The sequence below is a fragment of the Arvicola amphibius genome, chromosome 12 (genome assembly GCF_903992535.2).
Source record: "Arvicola amphibius chromosome 12, mArvAmp1.2, whole genome shotgun sequence".
NCBI classification, from domain to species: domain Eukaryota; kingdom Metazoa; phylum Chordata; class Mammalia; order Rodentia; family Cricetidae; genus Arvicola; species Arvicola amphibius.
Window position 1 is genome coordinate 94,037,209 of NC_052058.2, and position 19,400 is coordinate 94,056,608.

The following is a 19,400-nucleotide window of genomic DNA, read 5'->3' on the forward strand; positions in this document are numbered from 1 at the left end:
TCCTGCCTGCTCTGACTTCAAGCTGAAACACTGTATTATTGTTTCTGTTAGGGTCAAGGCAAAGAATTAGCTCTTCTGGGGTCTTGAGTCTTCTGGTCGTTGATTTGGAACTGTGTACTAGTTATCCTGGTCTCCAACTGGCTGGCTCACCCTAAAGCTCCTAAGACTTGTCAAACTTTATAATCGTGACAGACAATTCTCTCTCTCTCTGTCTCTCTCTCTCTTTCCCTCCTTCTCCCCCCCCCTTATACACACACACACACACACACACACACACACACACACACACACACACATACTTCGTTGGTTCTTTTTCTGGAGAATCTTGACTAACACAAATACACATAATTAGACATAAACTGGATACATAGGATATCAGCTAAAGGAAGTTGAGGCACTGTCATCTGCCCAGGCTTGTCCATCTAGGCGTAGGAAGACTGAGGTGATAGACTGGACAAAGTTGGGGAGAGACGCTGGATACCAGGATGCAGCCCACATCATCACCATGTGGGTGACAAGTGGAGCGGGTCGTCCTAGTGACACCCGTTATTAAAAGCATCGTCACTGCCACCAGGTTTCCCATGAGCAACAAAAACAGACACTTTACTTAAATAAGATCTGAACTCAAAATTCATCTTTTTCTTTTAAAAAATGTTCTTAGTGTATGTTGGGAGGGGGGCATATACATGCCATGCGACACAGGTGTGGGTCAGAGGACAACATTGGGTGCTATTCTTTGCTTTCCATATCTGAGACCAGTGGTCTGGACCACTTGCCTCATGACATCTATGGAGTCTCCCATCCCCATAGGAGCTCAAGTGTCGCAGGCACACACTAAGCATCCGGCTTTTCCATGCGTTCTAGAGATCTGCGCTCAGGTCCTTATACTTGTGCAGGGGGTACTGTACCCACTGAGCCATTTTCCTAGCCCTAAAAGCCTGTCTTGATGTCTGTAAGACATGAATGCCTCATGCTAGCACCTGCCTGTCTCCACATCCATGCTCACTTCATCCCAAGGACCTGAGTTTAGGGAGAGTCTCGGTCCTGGAAAGCCTCATGCCCACATACAACATGATTACTCATTACGAAGGACTGGATTCTTGTGAGGAAGAATTTGTGTGTTAAAGCAAAATGATGGCTTCAGCTGGTAATAACTGCTCCTGCTGGTCTCAAAGGGAGTTGCTTGACATGATAGGGCACTGACTCCTCAGAATTATAGGCACAATTGCCATGTGTGTAGTTTAAATGTTGTCTTTCTCTTGAAGATGACTGGCCACAAGGGAATGCCGGGTAGCACTGTTTGCGGAGAAAATAAGTCTTCCAAGATTTTGCCTTGCTAGCATGAGGACTAGCATTCAGTTCCCAGAACCCATGTGAAATAACTGAAAATGGTGGGCACCTATTAACCCAGTGCTGGGCTGGGCTGGGGAGGTGAGGCAGGAAGGGCCCTGGGGCTCACTGGCAAGCCAGCCTGGGCTCTTTGGAAGACTGGGGCTCCAGGCAGGGATAGAGCCTGAGAGCCTGTCTGATACTAACAAAAGTCAGTGTCTAAGAAAGCACACCGGCTATTGACCTTTGTCCTCCACATGCGTGTGTACACATTTGCACACACATACGCACACCTGTCCTCACAAAATACCCCCTTATCATCCAATCAGTATACTTTCCCACATCCCACAGCAATTACATAGAGTTTCATGTTGAGTTTACCCCAGATCATTTTTATGGATATTAGTTGGGTTGAATTTTATGATAAAATTGTTGGAAAAGACAGTCTGCTGTGGAGAGGACCAGAAACTCACATTGTTTAACAATCCCTATGCGAGAAAGCTGTGTCCATTTTGCTAATGGTGCAGGAATCCTTGCATCCAGACAGCTATACGCAGCATCTGACCACTGGCATGAGCATTGTACGAAGGGAGCCTTGCTGCAGAAGCAGACAGAACAATGCTAAGCAGTAAACCATGCCTATTAGTGAGCTGTGTTTATAAGAGCGATAAACCCTGACGCAGGGTGGCGTTTCTGTAGGCATTCGCTGGAGAAGCTAAGGAGAATCCCTCAAAAACAGATGGCATGGGCTGTGACCCTCACAGGGTTGTCTCTGTCCCCGGCATAGTGGACCAGATCTAGCTACACAAACACTTAGAGCTGCAGCTTGCTCCCTTCCTCTGAGGCACTAAGGAGCCCACAGAAGAACCCACTTGGCCTCTGTATTCCGCTCCTTCCGCTCCCCTTTCTCAGGCCTGTTTGGCAATAGGAGGGCAAGGCGCTGAAGTATGTGGTGATGCTTTAGTTTCCAGGGACTTTTCAACACTTTATTAACTTGGAACTTTTGACTTTGTGCTTATTCCCAACCTTCAGCAATGCTGTTTTCATTTTCCTTTCCTCTTCCCAAACAGCACTGCTTACGGAGAGGATGTTGAGTTTGAACACTCCAGTTATGGCTTCGTAACTTGGCTCCCTAGATTCTGCTGCTCCCCATCCCCTCCTCCCTCTCTCCTCTCACCCCCATAGATTGTCTTTGTCTTAGTTACTTTTTCTGTTGTTGTGATAAAAATGCCCAGACAAAAAATGCAACTCTCAAGGAGAAGACATCTATTTTGATTTACAGTTCTGGGGAAATACAGCCCTTTTTGATGGGGAACATGTGGCCCAGGCAGGGGAGGCACGGTGGCAGGAGCAGGAAGATGGCTGGTCACATTGTACCCACACGTAGGAAGCAGAAAGTGAGCAGGAGGGAAGGGCAGGCTCTCAAGCCTCAAAGGCCATCCCCATTGCACAGTCAATGGGCAGCAACATTGTCCGATTATCTCCCCCCCCCACCCCCCCGCTCTTCACCTTCCTCTTATTGAAGCACGCTTCTCCATGCATACCGCCGCTCTCCAGGGTGGACGAACCCGCAGTCGCTCCGACTCGTCTTTCCATGTCCCCTTGTCCTCAAGCAGGACCTTCTAGAGAAGCAGTTGCACATTCTGTACTAATCAGCATGCAGTGACATCACTGTCACCCTCTCGGAAGGCCATGTTATGAAAATAGCCGAGGATGGTATCAACACATATTCTTGATAACATCTTTCAATTTTTTATGTATTATCCTTGGATCAAAACGGTGCAGTTTCTCATCACATTTTCTGCCAAGTCTTGTTTATTTTTCCTAAACAAAGAAGAAAGCTGGAGGAAAAAAAAAAGTAAGATTCAAACTTCAAGGGCAGAATCCAAAGTGCTAAACTCATTCCTGAGCCTTCCCGTCTTCCATACACCAACTGGCATTTTCGGAACCAAAATACTGTGCTAGAAACAAAACCGAATCTGGAATTTGCTATTCAGAAACTATACCTCAGTTTCCATTACGACTGCGGCACTTGTTAGTTAGGGGGGGTCTGTGGCCCCACCTCTATATTTTTGAGTCATGTATTTCCCCAACTTAGACGGTAATGTTGGGGAAAGTCAAGAGGGGGACTCATAGCGCCTGTCCTGCCAAGTTGTTCTTTGATATATCTTTAAAGAAGAAAAATAATGCGACTTCTCTAGCACTCCGTTGTGTGATCTGCCCTAGGGAGACGTGACTAAATGTCTGCTTCCCACAGATAGAGTACCAAGGACCAGCCAAAGGAACAGTCCACCATCCCTCTCGAGGTTATTGTATGACCTCTGAGGTTACTGAGGCAGTATAAAGGGGCATTAGCTTCAGAAGCACATGCATCCATGGACCGTGAGTTGGGATGAACTCACCCTTTCAAGTGTATAGTACAACAAGTTTCAATAAATGCATTCAGATACAGTGCAGAACTACTTCTGAAAACATGGTTTAGAATAGTATCGCCCCAAACTAAATGCTCATGCCCTTCCCTAACAACCGGTTCTGGGGGACATTCTAACCTGCTCCCTATCACAGAGTGGTGGTTCCTGTCTTTGAACTTTATGAAAATAGATCCATCCCTAGAACATCAAGTATTCTGGATGTGGTCTCTTGGTAAGTGGGACCTACAGAACTTTCTGGGATAGCATATTCTCAGTGGGATTTTTGCTTACGTACTTTTAAAATTTTCTGCTAATTAGAACTGTGTAGCTATGCCACAGTTCATCTTTTGGTTTACTACTTGATAGACAGTTGAGTTATCTCCGGGGTACACTGTAATGCAGAAGGCTTCCATAAACATTTGTGCAGATGTCTGCAGGCGAGCAAATGCCCCATTTAATCTCAGGTAATAATGCTATTGCCTGGCTCTATGGTAGGTGCTTAACTTTGTATGAACATGTCAGGATTTTCCAAAACACATGTGTGGCTTTGTATTCTCAGCAACACATATTTCTCTTGTTCCACACACTTGTCACTATTTAGTATTTGCATGTTCAGCTTTGTCATTTAGCATACTATTGTGAAGTAGGGTTTTGTTTGTTTTGAGTTGGGTTTTTTATGTGTATATATGTATGTATATGAAACGTATGTGATCTCTACATTTGTATGTGCAAGTGTCTGCGCGCTTGTGTGCTCACAGAGGCAAGAGGAGGTCATCATACGCCCTCCTCTATAACTTCGTATTATTCCCTTGAGGCAGGGTCTCCCACTTAACCTGGAGCTAGGCTGGCAGCCAGCAAACCTCAACATCTGCCTATTTCCACCCCCACTGCACACAGAGCTGAGGTTATAGATATGTGAGCAGCCAGTGCCAGTTCTTTCACATGGGATCTGAACTTGGATCCTCACACTCACCCAGCAAGTGCTCTTGCCCACTGAGCCTTCTCTCCAGCCCCTGTAGTTTTAGCCTGTGTCCCTTGATGCTGGCCATCATTCTCTGCATTTATCATAGATATATCCTCTTTGTTGACATATGTCTTCAAAATTCCAGTTAAATTTTGCTTTGTGTCTTATTACTATGCTAAATTCATTTTATTTAGGATTATAATCCTCTTTCAGATATATTTTTTTTGCTTCTCAGCCTGTTACTTGCCTTTTAACATTTTTATATCTATTTACTTATTTTGCTCTGGTAGAATCATGTGTGCCATGGCATGCATATAGGTACCATATATCACCATCATATATTACATATATGCATATGTAACTTCTGGGTAGAAATTTGAAATTTTTATTAATACTGTCAAATAACTTTTATAATTTTATTATGTGTTTTACATTTTAAGATTATTGTTATTAATTATGTATATGCATGTATGTCTCTTTGGGAGTATGTGCCTGTTAGTGTATCTGTCAACAGAGGCAGTAGATGTCACATCCCCTGGAACTGCAGCTGGGGATGAGCTGCCTGTAGTGGGCACTAGGAACCGAACCCAGGTCCTCTGCAAAAACAACAGGCACTTTAAACTGCTGAGACATCATTCCATCCCGTAATTATTTTTAAATTACTCATTTGGGGTGGGTAGGGCTAGTAATCAGAATACTGGTGTGTGTGTGTATGCATATATACATATGAAATTGTTAAATATGTTAAATAACAAAATCAATATAAAATATGTATCGTTAAAAATTCTTAACTTGTTTACATTTCTATTTCTTTTATCAACTTGTGTCTCCCATGTTATTTAGCTTTCTGCATTCTCAAAAAAGCAATATTTGAACATTCTTAATCAAGTCTGTTGTGTTCTCTTGTATTTTTGTGTTCATTCATGTCAGTATATTTTCTAATTTTCTTTTAGAATTGCAGAACATATAGTAGTATTCTGTTTAATTTGAGAGAATTTGGCATTTTTCTAGGTGTCTTCAGTTACTCTCTGGTTTAATTCTGCAATCGTTACAATATATATTTTCTGCAATTTCAATAAATCTTTAGTTTGCTGAGAATATATATAATGGTGGATATGATCTACCTTAATGAATCTTTATGTAAACAGATGAATAGATCCTGCCCCTGGTGGGCAGACTGTTTGGTAGAATGGACTGAAAATGCCCCTTTCTATCCCTATTGCCCATCTCTCGTACTTGTGTCTATAGGTGTGTGCGTGTGTGTGTGTGTGCGTGTGCGTGTGTGCGTGTGCGTGTGTGTGTGTGTGTGTGTGTATACATATACATTCATATGTTCTATGACTCAGAGGTGTCATCTCATTTTCATTTCAAAGTTAGCTTTCCTCTGTGGTTCAACAGGTTTTGCTCCAGAGTTCTAGGCTATAAGTGTTCCTTCCTAGGATAACCAGGTCTGCTTGGTGGAAAATAATATCTCTATAACATGTCTGCCTCTCTAGAAGGATTTCTTTCGGGAGTTACAGGCTTTGTTGTTGGTGTAGTGCCACAGCTTTGTTTGGATAATTCCTGCATGCTGCTGTTATTTTGCTTTGCATATATCTCTGCTCTATATACACTGGATTCCTTTTATTGTTCTTTCTTGGTTTGTTTTGGGATTTGTTGAATCATTCATTTTGGTGTTTTTAAGACCAAGTTTTACCATGATAGCTCAAGCTGACTCTAAATTCACTATGTAGACCAGGCTAGCTTTGATCTTCAAGTCCTGGTGTTATAGGCATGTGTCACTACCCATGGCTTAAAGTGTATTTTTTATAGATCGTATATAAACCAGGTTTGGTTGTGCACTCCTTTAATCTCAACACTTGGAGGCAGAGGCAGCTAAATCTCTATGAGATCAAGGCCACCCGGCTCTACACAGAGAGAGCCTGTCTCAAAGCAGACAACATAGCTAGAACTGCAGAGTATATAAATGGGATTTGTTTTTATTTAACCCAGTCTGATCATCCTAGCCTGTTAGTATTTAAAACCTCACAGTAAGCTCACCACATGCTATCTTACTATTTCCACTGCCCTCTCTTCTGTCCTACTTCTCTATTTTCCACCTGATTATGGGGCATCCTCTGGCATTTCTTCTATAAAAAGGCTCTGACAACAATTGTAAAAAAAGCTTTTATTTGTTTAGAAATTACTTATTTTTACATTTTTGTCCCTATCAAACATTTTATTAGTGAAATCATTTTTTCTGTTTTCATGTGTATCTTTGTATTTTCTTTATTTTTCATCCTGTAGACACATATACATGTGTGTATGTGTGTATTTTATAGGTCCAAGGTTATCAAACATTATCCGTGGTTACTGTTTTACCTTATTCATTAAGACAGTGTCTATCAGTCAAACTGAGAGCTCACCAATTTATGGCTAGTACTGCCAGCCAGCTTGCTCTGCAGATCATCTCTCTCCACCGTATGAGGCAGCAATCGCAGGCGGCCACCACACCTACCCTGTATTTTTGTGAGTTCTGGGGATGGAAACTGACCCTCACACATGGGGGACAAGCATTTTAAACACTGAGCCCTTCCTCCCGTCTGAAATTAATTTTTCCAATCTTGCCAGGCTTTCTTTTGTTCCTTTCACTAGGCTAGAGATGGCAGTCCATCATCTCCTGGCTTTCAGAATTACAAATAAGCAATCCGATGTCTGTCTTGGTTCTTCTGGGAAGGGTCTGATCAAGGGCTCACGTTTTACCTCAGTCTTTTGAGCTGTTTGATTATGGTGTATCTTGTGTGGTTTTCTTCAGTTTTGGTCTTGTTAGGATTCATTGAGTTTCTTGGATGTTGGATTTTATGGTTATTTATTAAATTTATTTATTAAATTATAGTTATTTATTAAATTTGGTGACATCTGTGGTTCCTTTTCATTTCTTTCCTCTGATTGCTTTGCCTCCATGGCTCCAGTAGAGCCGATTTACTTACTTAGTATTGACTCCCAGGTCACTGAACTGCTGTTTTCTGAATTTTTTCCTGCCTTTGTTTTCTGTGTTTTATTTTGAACCACTTAATTATCTTCAAATTCACTGATGTTTCTTTCAGCTGTTTCAAGCATCTCTGTTACTAATCCCATACAATGTATTTTTCATTTGCACGTAGCTTCACATTGTAATGATTTCTGTGTGGTTGTCTATTATTTTGATCCATCTTGACTGTGTACAACTTTTACTTACATCTCCTTATATTTTTAGAGTGTTAACAATAACCATTTCAAGTTCTCATTTATTAACTTCATTATCCCTATCATTTATTTTTATATTTGTTCTGGTTTAATTCTCTCTTGGCTATGAATTCCAATCACTTGCTCTTTTGTATGCCTGATGATTTTTAATTGGATACCAGAGAATGTGAATTATACCTTATTGTCTCTCTGTAGACTGTTAGACTTTGTTCTGGAACACACTTTATGTATTAGCACAAAAGTTTTTATTTTTCCAAGACTTCCATTCAAGTTTTGTTATGACAAGTCTAAGGAGCTTTTATTCTGAGTACAATTTAGTTTCACTCCTGAGGCCTGAACCTTCTTCGAATTCTGTGTTCCTCATTTTGAAAGGCCTCACCTCTTCAGATGGTAGGTAGCGTCTTGTTATTTCCTTGTGTGAGCTCCAGGAATTATGCAACCTACTGCTTCACAGTAATTGTCTCTGTGATCCGAGCCTCACCTCGCGCATGGGCTGCACTTGGACAAGACTGTAAGGAAACCCCTGCTACCAGCTTTCCTCTCTGGTGCATTGCCCTGCCAATCCTAGCTCCCTTAATGTCTGCATTATCTCTTCAATCTGACAAGACCTCCAGGCTCTATATGAATTCTCTCTCAAAGTTCAGAAACCAAATCCAGGCAATTGTCTGAAGAAATTACAAGCTCACCACATTTTGATTCAGAGATCAAGTTCTGTGCAGCCTACTGTCCAATTTATAATGCCAATAGTGTGTGTGTTGTGTGTGTGTGTGTGTATGCATGTATGTGTGGGTATGTGAATGTGGCAGTTGTACTCATGTGTGGATGTTTAAGAGTATACGTATGTATATGCATGTGTATATATCTATATCCGTGTGTATATGTGTGTACACATATACTGTGTATATGCATGTATATGTGTATATATGTAGATATGAATTTGAGGATGGAATATGTGTATATGCATTATGTGTGTATATGTGTGTGCAATCATCAATTAAAATTTATATTAGTTGCTGAGTTGACTAAATCTCTGCATGCCTCTTGATTTGTATGCTTCTTGTCAAATAAACTCTTTTAAATCCCTTCCCACAGCAGCCCACCCCTAATTTATTTTCTTTCCTCCCTTCTCTCATGTGCCTTATCAAAGCAGATGCTATCCAGGCAGGTGAGATGCGGAGTGGAGGCAAATGTCTATAAGATGAATCAAGCTTGATATGGGGAGGAAGGGACTTGGGGAGGCAGAATTACCCACAATAGCTATCAGTACCTATCACATTCAACCAGATAACTGTTCACTTTTCACTTGGTTTTGTCAAGACAGCCAGAGTAGTGGGAGGGCAACGGGAGAGGAGAGAATATGAATCGAACGGAGACAAAGGTAGCCTTTTAGGACAGCAACGTTGTACATTTTCCAAGGAGAAACTGTGATTTACTCATCTGGGAACGAAATGAGTTTGTGCACAATGCAGAATGAGTAAGCATCATTAGTCTAGACCTTTGAAACATCTTCCTCAAGTGCCAGCTTGAAAGTGGATTAAAAGAGTGCGCAGATACATCTGTACTATAATCAGGTTGCTGGGGAAGGAGCTAAGGAGAGATAAGGACAACGAGGAAATGAGGGGGGCAAAGAAGGGGGCAAGGATAAATTGTCTTTTGTACAACTAGAGCAAATGATGTTTGTTCTAGTTGGGCAGGGCTGGAAGGAACCACCGTGGTTCTACTCCTGTGTGGTACCTTAGAAAGTTCTGCTGATAAAATTAACTTTACTGGGCATAGAGGAGATGGCTCTATAGGTAAAGCACTTGCTTCACAAGCAAGAGGACCTGAGTTCAACTCCCCAGATCCCAGATAAAAGCCAGAAAGGGTATCACATATCTGTAATCCCAGCTCTTCTACCGTAAGATCTAAGGTAGAGACAGGAGAATTCCCAGAAGCTATTAGGTCAGTTAGCCTGGTGTGTACAGTACAAACAAGGTGGGAAGTGAGGACTGGCACCTGAGACCTCCACATACATGTATTACACACACGCACACGCACGCGCACACGCGCGCGCACACACACACACACACACACACACACACGTGCACATTTATTTTTAAAAAGCAGTTTTATTTAAGGTTACTGTTTCCTCAGTTAGAAAAATGCCATGCTAAGAAGGATGAGGTTTCAGCTCTGGGTGGGAAGAGAAAAGGGTTGGGTAGCCTTTGCTTCATAGAGAGCTGAAAGAGCTTCATGCTTGCTGTTTTCTCGCACATGAGGAATGCACCGTAATTGACAGTTCGCTAGAAGAGAGATCTGGGATCCAAGTCTGTTCCTAGGTCAGTGGTGGGGTACCACAAAAAAACCTGTCCGTTGGCCTATACTTGACTATCGCTGTAAATGTAGCATAGACGTCTAGGCGTTGTTTTCTAAGATATGCATACTACTGTAGCAAGACACGAGAGGTTAGGAGCCAACCTCAGCATTTTTAGCCCGAAGGGATGATAGCCTAGAGTTCAGTCTTCAGCTTTGAAAGCTCAAGGGCTATAGAGATGGCTGAGTTGGTAAAATGTAATCTGAGCTACCACGGGGACCTGAATTTGATCCCCATATCCCATGTAGATGCTGGCCACTTCAGTACAAACCTTTAATCTCAGTGTTTGCGGGACAGAGTTAGGAAGTCTTCGGAGCTTGCTGGTCACCCAGTCTAACTAAACTGGCAAACTTTTTTTTTTTTTTTGGTTTTTCGAGACAGGGTTTCCCTGTAGTTTCTAGAGCCTGTCCTGTAAACTGGCAAACTTTGGGGCTCAGTGAGAGACCTTGTCTCAGAAAGTAAGGTGGAGAGAGAATGAAAAAGGCAGCGTTGATCTCTGGCCTCTTTGCCCACATGTACATACACATGCGTGCACATACCTCCACGCATAAACACATACACACACAAAAGAACTAGTAAAATTAATAGAGATTCAGAATTGTATAGAAAATCTGAGAATAGACACCCATACAACTATTTCAGAAGCCATTCCTCAGTAGGCTTCTCACCTTAAAGGAGTTTTATTGTATATATAGAGGAAGAGTTCTGAGTGCAAGGTCTTCATGGGAACACATTTCTAGCCTTTTCTAGTTTACATCCTTCGGTGACATCCTGCCACAACCATTTATGCAATGCTACTGCCTGTGACTATCAGGTTTGAAGGGTACCGACCCTGCTTCAGGTGGTCCTTTTGTATGTTTGGTTCAAAGTAACTTTCCCTCCGTCTTTACAAAGGGTTTTCATGCTCCACTTTTTCCCTTTAAAAATTTTAATATAAATTGTCCATTTTGAGTTACGTATTAGCATAAGCATTGTACTGTATGTGTTTTGAGGTCAGAGTGCAACTTTTGGGGGTCAGTTCTCTCCAGGCCCAGTGTTTCCTGTTGTTTCTGCTGCCCTGTGTACTCCAGGGTAGCTGGTCCCTGGGCTCCTGTCTCTGCCCCCATCTCACAGTAGGAGTCCTGGTCCTATAGATGTTTGCTGCTGTATGGAGCATTTTGCATGTGCCGTGGGTCAGACTCAGACCATCAGGCTTGTGCTACGAGCACTATTACTTGCTGAGCCATCTTACCGGCCCTTCTTTTTAATGTTGTATTTCCTCTTAATGGCCTACTTTTTTGCTTATACTCACTCCCTATACGATAGTGAACCGAATTCCCAACATCTGGTGTTTTTCATGCCAAGGAAAGCTCAAAGGATCACAAAACAAATTCACATTCTCCTATACTTTCCTCAAACCTCAGCAGGCTTAAACCAGCTTGAACTTAGAAGCTGAGGCTGATTCTCACGCATCCCAAGCCATCACATCGAATGTGACCTTCTAGAAGGTCGCCTTCATGCCACAGCCAAAAGTTACCAAATGACTGGAGATAAATCATCAGTTTAATCCTTTTTTTGTCTTTCTCTTTTTGTACTGCTGACAAAACTGTGAGGCAAACTTGAAACAAATAGCCTACATTTAATGCAGAGGGTTTTGGCAACTGGCTTGAATTTTTTTCTCTTAAGCTTATTTCAGCCAGGCAGATGAAGAGGGGGACGTGCAAATAAAGAAATCTGTGTTCCCATCTGTGGTTGAAGGTTTTATTGGCAGCACCACACCATGTAGCTTAAAGATGTGTACAAACCTGGAGATGACGTTTACCAAGACGTATTTACATGGCCTCTCGGACTGCAGCCAAGTTAGGAAAGTGTGCCACTTAATAGGATGGTCTGAGACTCGAACACCCACAAACCTCTCTCTCTAGCTGTTGAGTTGTGATGGATTTTCATTGTATATTTGGCTGAGGAAAATATGTGTGTTTGTGGTGTGTGTATGTGTGTGTGTGTGTGTGTGTGTGTGTGTGTGCCCGCGCGCACGCGCGCGAATGGCAAGTGAGAAATTAACCTTAGCTGTCATTTTTCAAGTGATGGCTGGCTGCTCAGCAAACCCTATGGACCTCTTGTCTCCACCTTCACTGCACCCCCACACCTGGTCTTTGGCGAAGGGTTTTATAGCTATGGCAGAAGTTTCCAACGTGAAGAGAGACAGATTGAAGTTTCATGTTTTCCATTTTCCTAGGATCTCTAGGGATTCAAGAGAGAAAATTAGCAGTAATGTAATTCATTTGAATCCACAAGCGACTAGTTCCCTACATCGAATCATGGCCTAGGGCTCACTAGTGTAAGGTCCAACTCCCAACATGCCTCTCAGGCTTTGGAAAAGTAGACATCACCCTCAAAAAATTTCAGGTTTAAATGCTAAGGAGAGAGCGCCATTGCAAAGCATTCACCTTGTAATCAATCATACAGGCCTGAGTGTGATCTCTAGACCTAATGTTGAAAGGAAAGGTTAGGCGTGGTACACAGGCTTGTAATCCCAGCTCTGGAGAGGCAGAGATCGGTAGCTTCCCAGGGCTCTTGCCAGACAGCCTAGCTATTGTTGAGCTGTGGGCCAGTGAGAGACCCTGTCTCAAAGCCAAACCAAACCAAACAAGCCAAAACAAGGGGAGGGCAACACCTCAGGAGCAACAGCCAAGGCTGTCCTCTGACAACAGCCTGCACAGACAAACACCATCACAATGAACATGTACATACGCAGAACATGCATACAAATAACTCAGACATATATACACGTATCAAAAGTGTTCTGATTTTGGGTGTTTCCAATTTTGAGTTTTCAGAGACTCACCTAAAATGCTCTGTGAATATTGAAAACCCTCTGAAACAGTTTTGGTCCCAGCTATTTGGGTAGGGGATTTCCGGACAGTGACAGGTCACTGACTGCAGGTCATATGTGACAACTTTCACTTGTTCCATGTAACATCCCAAGCTCATGTTAAAGGCAATGCCATAATCATCATTGGTTTTTTTTTAAAGTTACTATTGGCTCCAAAATGTATTTCTCAAGAAAAGTGCTCTGTCACTTTTATACACAAGACTGTTTGCGGCCAACTACAGGGTCTTTGCTCCCTATTCATGCGTTGCTCCTTAATACTTCTGATGAACTCATTCCCAAGGATATAGTCACCAAAAGGTAATTCCTTAAGGTTTGTTCCATGATTAAGAGCACTGGCTGTTTATCCAGAGGACCCACATTCAAGTCCCAGCCCCGACATGGCATCTCACAAGTGTCTGTAACTCCAGTTCCGGGGGATCATACATCATTACACAGACACACATGCAGGCAAAGCACCAACGTACATAAAAAATAAATCAAGCTGGGTGGTGGTGGCACTTGCCTTTCATCCCAGCACTCAGAAGGCAGAGGCAGGTCGATCTCTGTGAGTTTGAGGCCAACCTGGTGTACAAGAGCTAGTTTCAGGACGGGCTCCAAAGCTATAGAGACACCCTGTCTCAAATAACAAAAACAACAAAAAAAAAATCACTCTTTAAGAAGAACATATTTTAAAAAATAAAATAAAAGACAGGTTGTTTAGTCTTCAAGGCTTCAAGGATGACAGCTCGGTTTGCCTTGGATGTCCTGAATATATGGTTGGTGAGTGTCTGCAGGAAGCTTCTGTCCCGGCCTGCCTGTCGCTGCTAAAGGAGACTTGCTGAGCACTGCCACAATGTGAGCTCTCTCCAGACTGATGTAAGCAAATGAACTCTGATTGCGAAGATCAAACATCCCTTGATTTATTTTTATTTTCTCAAAATCAGCAAAAAAAAAAAAAAAAATCAAGGTGGCCTGCAAATCCAGTCCGCCCAGTTTTGAAGTGCCTGGTTTCCTGTCTCATCTTCTGAGTCTTCAGATGAACCTTGTTTATTTGTTTGAATGTTTCATTACTGAGTGTGTGTGTATGTTGCATGTCTATGTCAATGTGGTTTGTGAATGTTTGCATGTGGATATGTGCGTGCTTGTGTGTGTGGAAACCAGAGGGTGACAATTGCTCTCTACCTCCATTGCCTTCTACCTTATTTTTTACTATAAGGTCTCTGGATGAGTCTGGGGCTCACCAGTCAGTCTAACTGGCCAGTGAGCTCCAGGTGTCCTCCCGTCCCCACCCTCCCAGCTCTGTACCACCACACCCAGATTTTCACCGAGTTCAGACCTTCATGCTAAGCCTGCAGACGCTACTGGATAAGATGTCTCCCCAGCCCACAAATGGGGATTTTGTAGCTCATACCTGAAGTTAACAGTTTCTCCTAACCGCCATCCCCCACGAGACCTCTGTTGACTGCCTTTGAGCTGCTGTTGACCTTTCCAATAAGGTCACTTCCTTTGTGCCTAAAATCTGTGCCAGATGCGGCTCCTAAGCTGAATCATTTTGAAGAGGTCCTTGCAGAAATGCCTGTGTCTTGTTCTCAGAAATGAAAACTCATTCATCCCTTCGCAAACCAGACACTCCCAGGGTATGTTTCAGGAAGAGAAGATTCTGAGTGTGTTCCTTTGTAAGCTTCCTCTGTGTCCTGTGCAGAGCATCCTCAGTGCACCCAAGAGGTGCTGAGATAGAAGGGTGTCAAGGGAGCAGTGTTCAGAAAACTGGAATTTTTCTCAAGAAGTTGTCTTGTTTTTTGTTCTAACCTCAGCTTTGAAATGACTGGGTTGCCATGCCCTAACTCGTCCCATGAGACTTCCTGAGATTGTTGGTAGTGACAGGTGTAAGCACTTGCATTTAGAGACCAGTGAAAGACAAATGGGGCAGCAGGAATAGGTGGGAGGGCCAGCCAAGGCCAGAGATGTAATTGGTGACCTTGGAGGACTGAAGCCTGGTGGTACATTGAATGACCCAACCCTTGAACTCATTAGCGAGGCACCTTTGGCAGCCACATTCACAAATGCAGATATGAACTTGACATCTGTCTAGGGCAAGACCAAGCCAACTCATTGACAATTCCAAACAGGCTTGGTCCTGTGAACTTTGTTCTTACTACAGCCATTTAATTATTTTATGGATTCTCCTAATTCTCTGAGAGGGGGTAAAAATAACTGGCCTCAGAAGTACAGTATCCAACACTTTTTCAAGTTGCAGTATTTTTGTGAACTGCAGGAAGCTAATAGTGCTTTAAAGAAACTACAGAGAGATGCATCAGCACTTTCCCTACGACCCTAGCTTCCCAAGGTGGAAGCATTCTGAAGGAATTTGCTTGAGGGGGAAACTCTGGCATCTGCCTGAGCCCTTATCCACAGCTCATTTCATAAATTCTTAAAAATGACACCTTCACTTCCTCCATAGTCGGCACCTGGGACTTTTAGAAATCACAAAGTAAAAGTTGTTAAGAGCGAGTGGGTTCTGAGTTTGTCTGTGCTCATAGTCCTCAGGGAGCCTAGGAATTCAAAGAGCCCCATTTACAGACTATGGCATAGCAATACTGTGTGCTAACGGGAAAGAAAATGAAGGGACAGATGCCAGAAAATTCCAGTCCTCGGAATGGCAGCAGACAGAATTCCATCACTCTTTTGTTTTGGACCCCAAATTTGTCCTCTGTTCTATTGTCGGAAGCTGCTACTAGGTCTTTACTAGAGACCTAGCAGAAGCATTCAGGCGTAAGGGCTAAGAATCATTGAAAATAGAACTAGTAATGTCCCTTTGTTATGTTTGCATGTGTTCATGGATGTGTGCATATATGTACATAAACATGTGGAGGCCAGAGTTTGTTTTCAGACATAGTCTTCAGTTTCTCTCTACTTTTTCATCTTTTATTATGCATATGAGTGTTTGCCCTGCATGTTTGTCTATAAACCATGTGTGGGCTTGTGCCAGTAGAGATCAGACAAGAGTGTCACATCTCTTGGAACTGGCGTCACCAACAGTGGTAAGCTGCCATGTGGGTGATAGGAACTGAACCTGGCTCCTCTACAAAAGTAGCAAGTGCGCTTTACCACTGAACCATCTCCCCAGCCCTTATCTTTCTTTTAATAACAACGTCTCTGACAAAACTTAGAGCTCACCAATTTGGCTCAATGGGCTAAACAGCCAACCTGTGGGGTCGTAAGCACATACTAAGACACCCAGCATTTTTATATGGAAAGAAGGAAGGTAGGGGAAGGAGATGGAAGAAAGGTAGGAGGAAAGGAGGGAAGTAGGGAGGGACAGACAGTCAGACTGGCAGACAGACTCCAGACAATATCTTCTCATGCATAAAGCTCATCATCTCTCTCAACTGTTGCAAGGAAGGAGGCTTGTTGGTTCCCAGCCCACCCAGCTAGCTTAGCCCTGAAATAACCAAACAAACTGTATTAATTAAATCACGGCTTGGCCCATTAGCTCTAGTTTCTTATTGGTTAATTCTTATATCTTAATTTAACCCATTTCTATTAATCTGTGTATTAATCCATGTGGCAGTGGCTTACTGGGTAAAATTCCCAGCATCTGTCTCTGGCAGATCCATGGTGCCTCTTCCTGACTCTTACCCCTTTCTCCCACATGCCATCCAGCTCTCCCTGCCTACCCAAGCCTCAACCTTTCAACAGGCAGTTTCTTTATTGACCAATGAAAGCAACACAAAGACAGAAGGACCTCCTACACCACCCAACTGTCTTGGAGTCTCCTTCATTGGAGAGAAAACAGAAGTGGTGACTGTCTTAGTTACTGCTCTAACTGAGGCCACTTAGAGAAGGAAGCATTTCATTGGGGACTTGCTCACAGTTTCCAAGGGTGAGTCCATCCATAAGACCTTCATAGTGGAGAGCATGACCTGAGGCAGGCAGGGAGGTGTGCATGGTGCTGGAGCAGTAACTGAGACTTTGCATCGGGATCCACAGCAACAAGCAAAGAGAGGGGGAGAGAGAGAGACAAGGTCTGAGGTGGGCTTTTGAAACCTCAGAGCCCACCCCCAATGATACACCTCCTCCAACAAGGCCACCCTTCCAAATCAATCCTCTCTAACAGTCCGCCAACTGGGAACCAAACATTCAAAAATACAACATTCTCATTCAGACCACCGCAGTGAATTATCTGTAAGGACATTGGACAGTAACACTGACCAGGTGGAGGTCCAGAAATGAAGACAGCTAAAATTCTGCCCTCTGATCCTGGGAGAGAAAATTACTCTCAGAGGCCAGCCATAGGAGTCAGGGACCCTACAGCCCATAGCTGAAGTGGATCCCATGGCAGAACGTGGAGGAGCAGGCCATATTGAAGATGGGAGCTGCACTCTGCCTCATTCCAAGGATCCTGTGAAGACAGAAGCCCCTCTTCATACAGGAACTCTGTTGCTGTAATAATCTATCATTACCAAGGCAACTCACAGAAAGAAGAGTTGCCTCACAGTTCAAGGGAGATAAAAGACCATCATGGTGACCAGGCAGACAGTAAGTGGCAGGCATGGCAGCAGGAGCAGAAAGCTGGGAGCTGGAAGTGGGGGCAAGTCTACTGACCCTCAAAGCCACCCCCAGCGGTGGACTTTCTCCAACAAGGCCCCAGATCCCAAAGGTTCTGTAACCTACCAACATGGCACTGCCAACTGAGAGCCAAGTGTTGGAATGCCTTGAGAATTTGCCTTCTTTTTTCTTTTCTATTGGAAAAATTTCAGTTTGCTACTACTTCTAGCAAAGAAGACTAAAGAGGAGGGTAGGGTGATGGGCATATTGGAATTTGGATTCTAACTGATGATGAAATGAGATTGTATGTGGCACAGATAACATTACTGGCCCCTTGGGTTTGTCCTAATATGGGATCCGCACACTGAGCATTTGACTCATGTTATCATTTATTGTCCCATCCTGCAGTATGACAGGTTCTCTTTTAAATTTCAGAGATTGGTTAAAAACCAAATGTTAATACTTGTGGCAGCCTACAAGAAACTGGATCCCACTCTTGTGCAGAGACCCCCCCCTCCCAACTCAGTTGGCAGTCATACCACAAGCCACTGTTCCGTACAGCTCCAGAGGCATAGTCGCTGGTAAAAACGAAGATTATGCCAAAGCTTTCCATTCCCCTCCATGTTCAAAACAGTGCTAGGCTGTATCTCTTCCTCACTTCTAGACTTGCAAGGCCCTCATAAGACGACAAGGACACGTCATTCTGAGATTTTATTATATGGGCAGAAACTCTATCTAACAACCAGATTTGGAGGGCTAGCTCATTAGCTTTTATAAACCATATTTCCATCTTAAAAATTAAATAAGTTTTATCAAAAAATTTTCTACATAAACTTTTCCTGAAGATGAGCTATAATTTATGGATTTGTGATACAGGTGGTAAAATCAGCTTAGTTTGTTCTAGAAAATACTGGGGTATCTGGAAGGAATAAAAAAATCTAAAAGGTGGAACTGGGGAGATGCCTTAGTAAACTGCTTTACCCTGCAAGCCTGAGGCCCTGAGCTTGACCCTGCAGAACCTATGTGAAGAGCCAGGAGTAGAGCCAGCATCTATCTATAAACTCAAGCTGAGGAAGAGCTCACTGGCTAGCTAGCCTAGCAGAATGGATAAACCTCAAGTTTAGTGAGAGACCATGTCTCAACAAGTAAAGTGAAGGGGCTCCAGAGAGATGATTCAACAGTAAAGGGTACCCACTTCCAGTCAAAGGACTCAGCTTTGATTTCCAGCACCTCTATAGCAGTTTACAATTAAGAGCAGAGTAGCCGTAGACTTCTTTAAAAGGTGTCTGTCACACACATATCACATGGTCATCACTGCTCAGCCCCATAAGTACATTTGGAATAACCTGCCCTCACTGTCACTTTAGAGGCCGGGAACTGGGTCAGCCGCTGAGTGGTGGTAATTCATGCAAGAGACATGCCGTCCCCTTTGTCAGGACAGCACTCGGGTCTGTTATGTGTCTTCATTATTCACTTTATTTCAGTTATTAAACTTTACCTAACTGAAGCCGTGTGAACCCCAGACTGAAATAATGATAATTAAAACTAATTGTTGGTCTCTAGTAATGGTTCTTTTTTCTCTCATCGCTCTAGAGACCCATCTGGTGCTTATGGACAGCTATGGGCCCAATAACGGGCCAACCATCTTACCTCTTTACGTGAAGGAGTTACTTTCATATTCAGTGAAACATTGGCTTCTCTCACATCCCTGGATAT

At 43.1% G+C, this 19,400-nt stretch overlaps 1 protein-coding gene across 1 annotated transcript in view; it reads left to right on the forward strand.

The window, feature by feature from the left end:
• The window catches only part of Nckap5 (NCK associated protein 5), a 799,776-nt gene that overhangs the window by 713,614 nt on the left and 66,762 nt on the right, over nucleotides 1–19,400 (forward strand). The window lies entirely within an intron of this gene.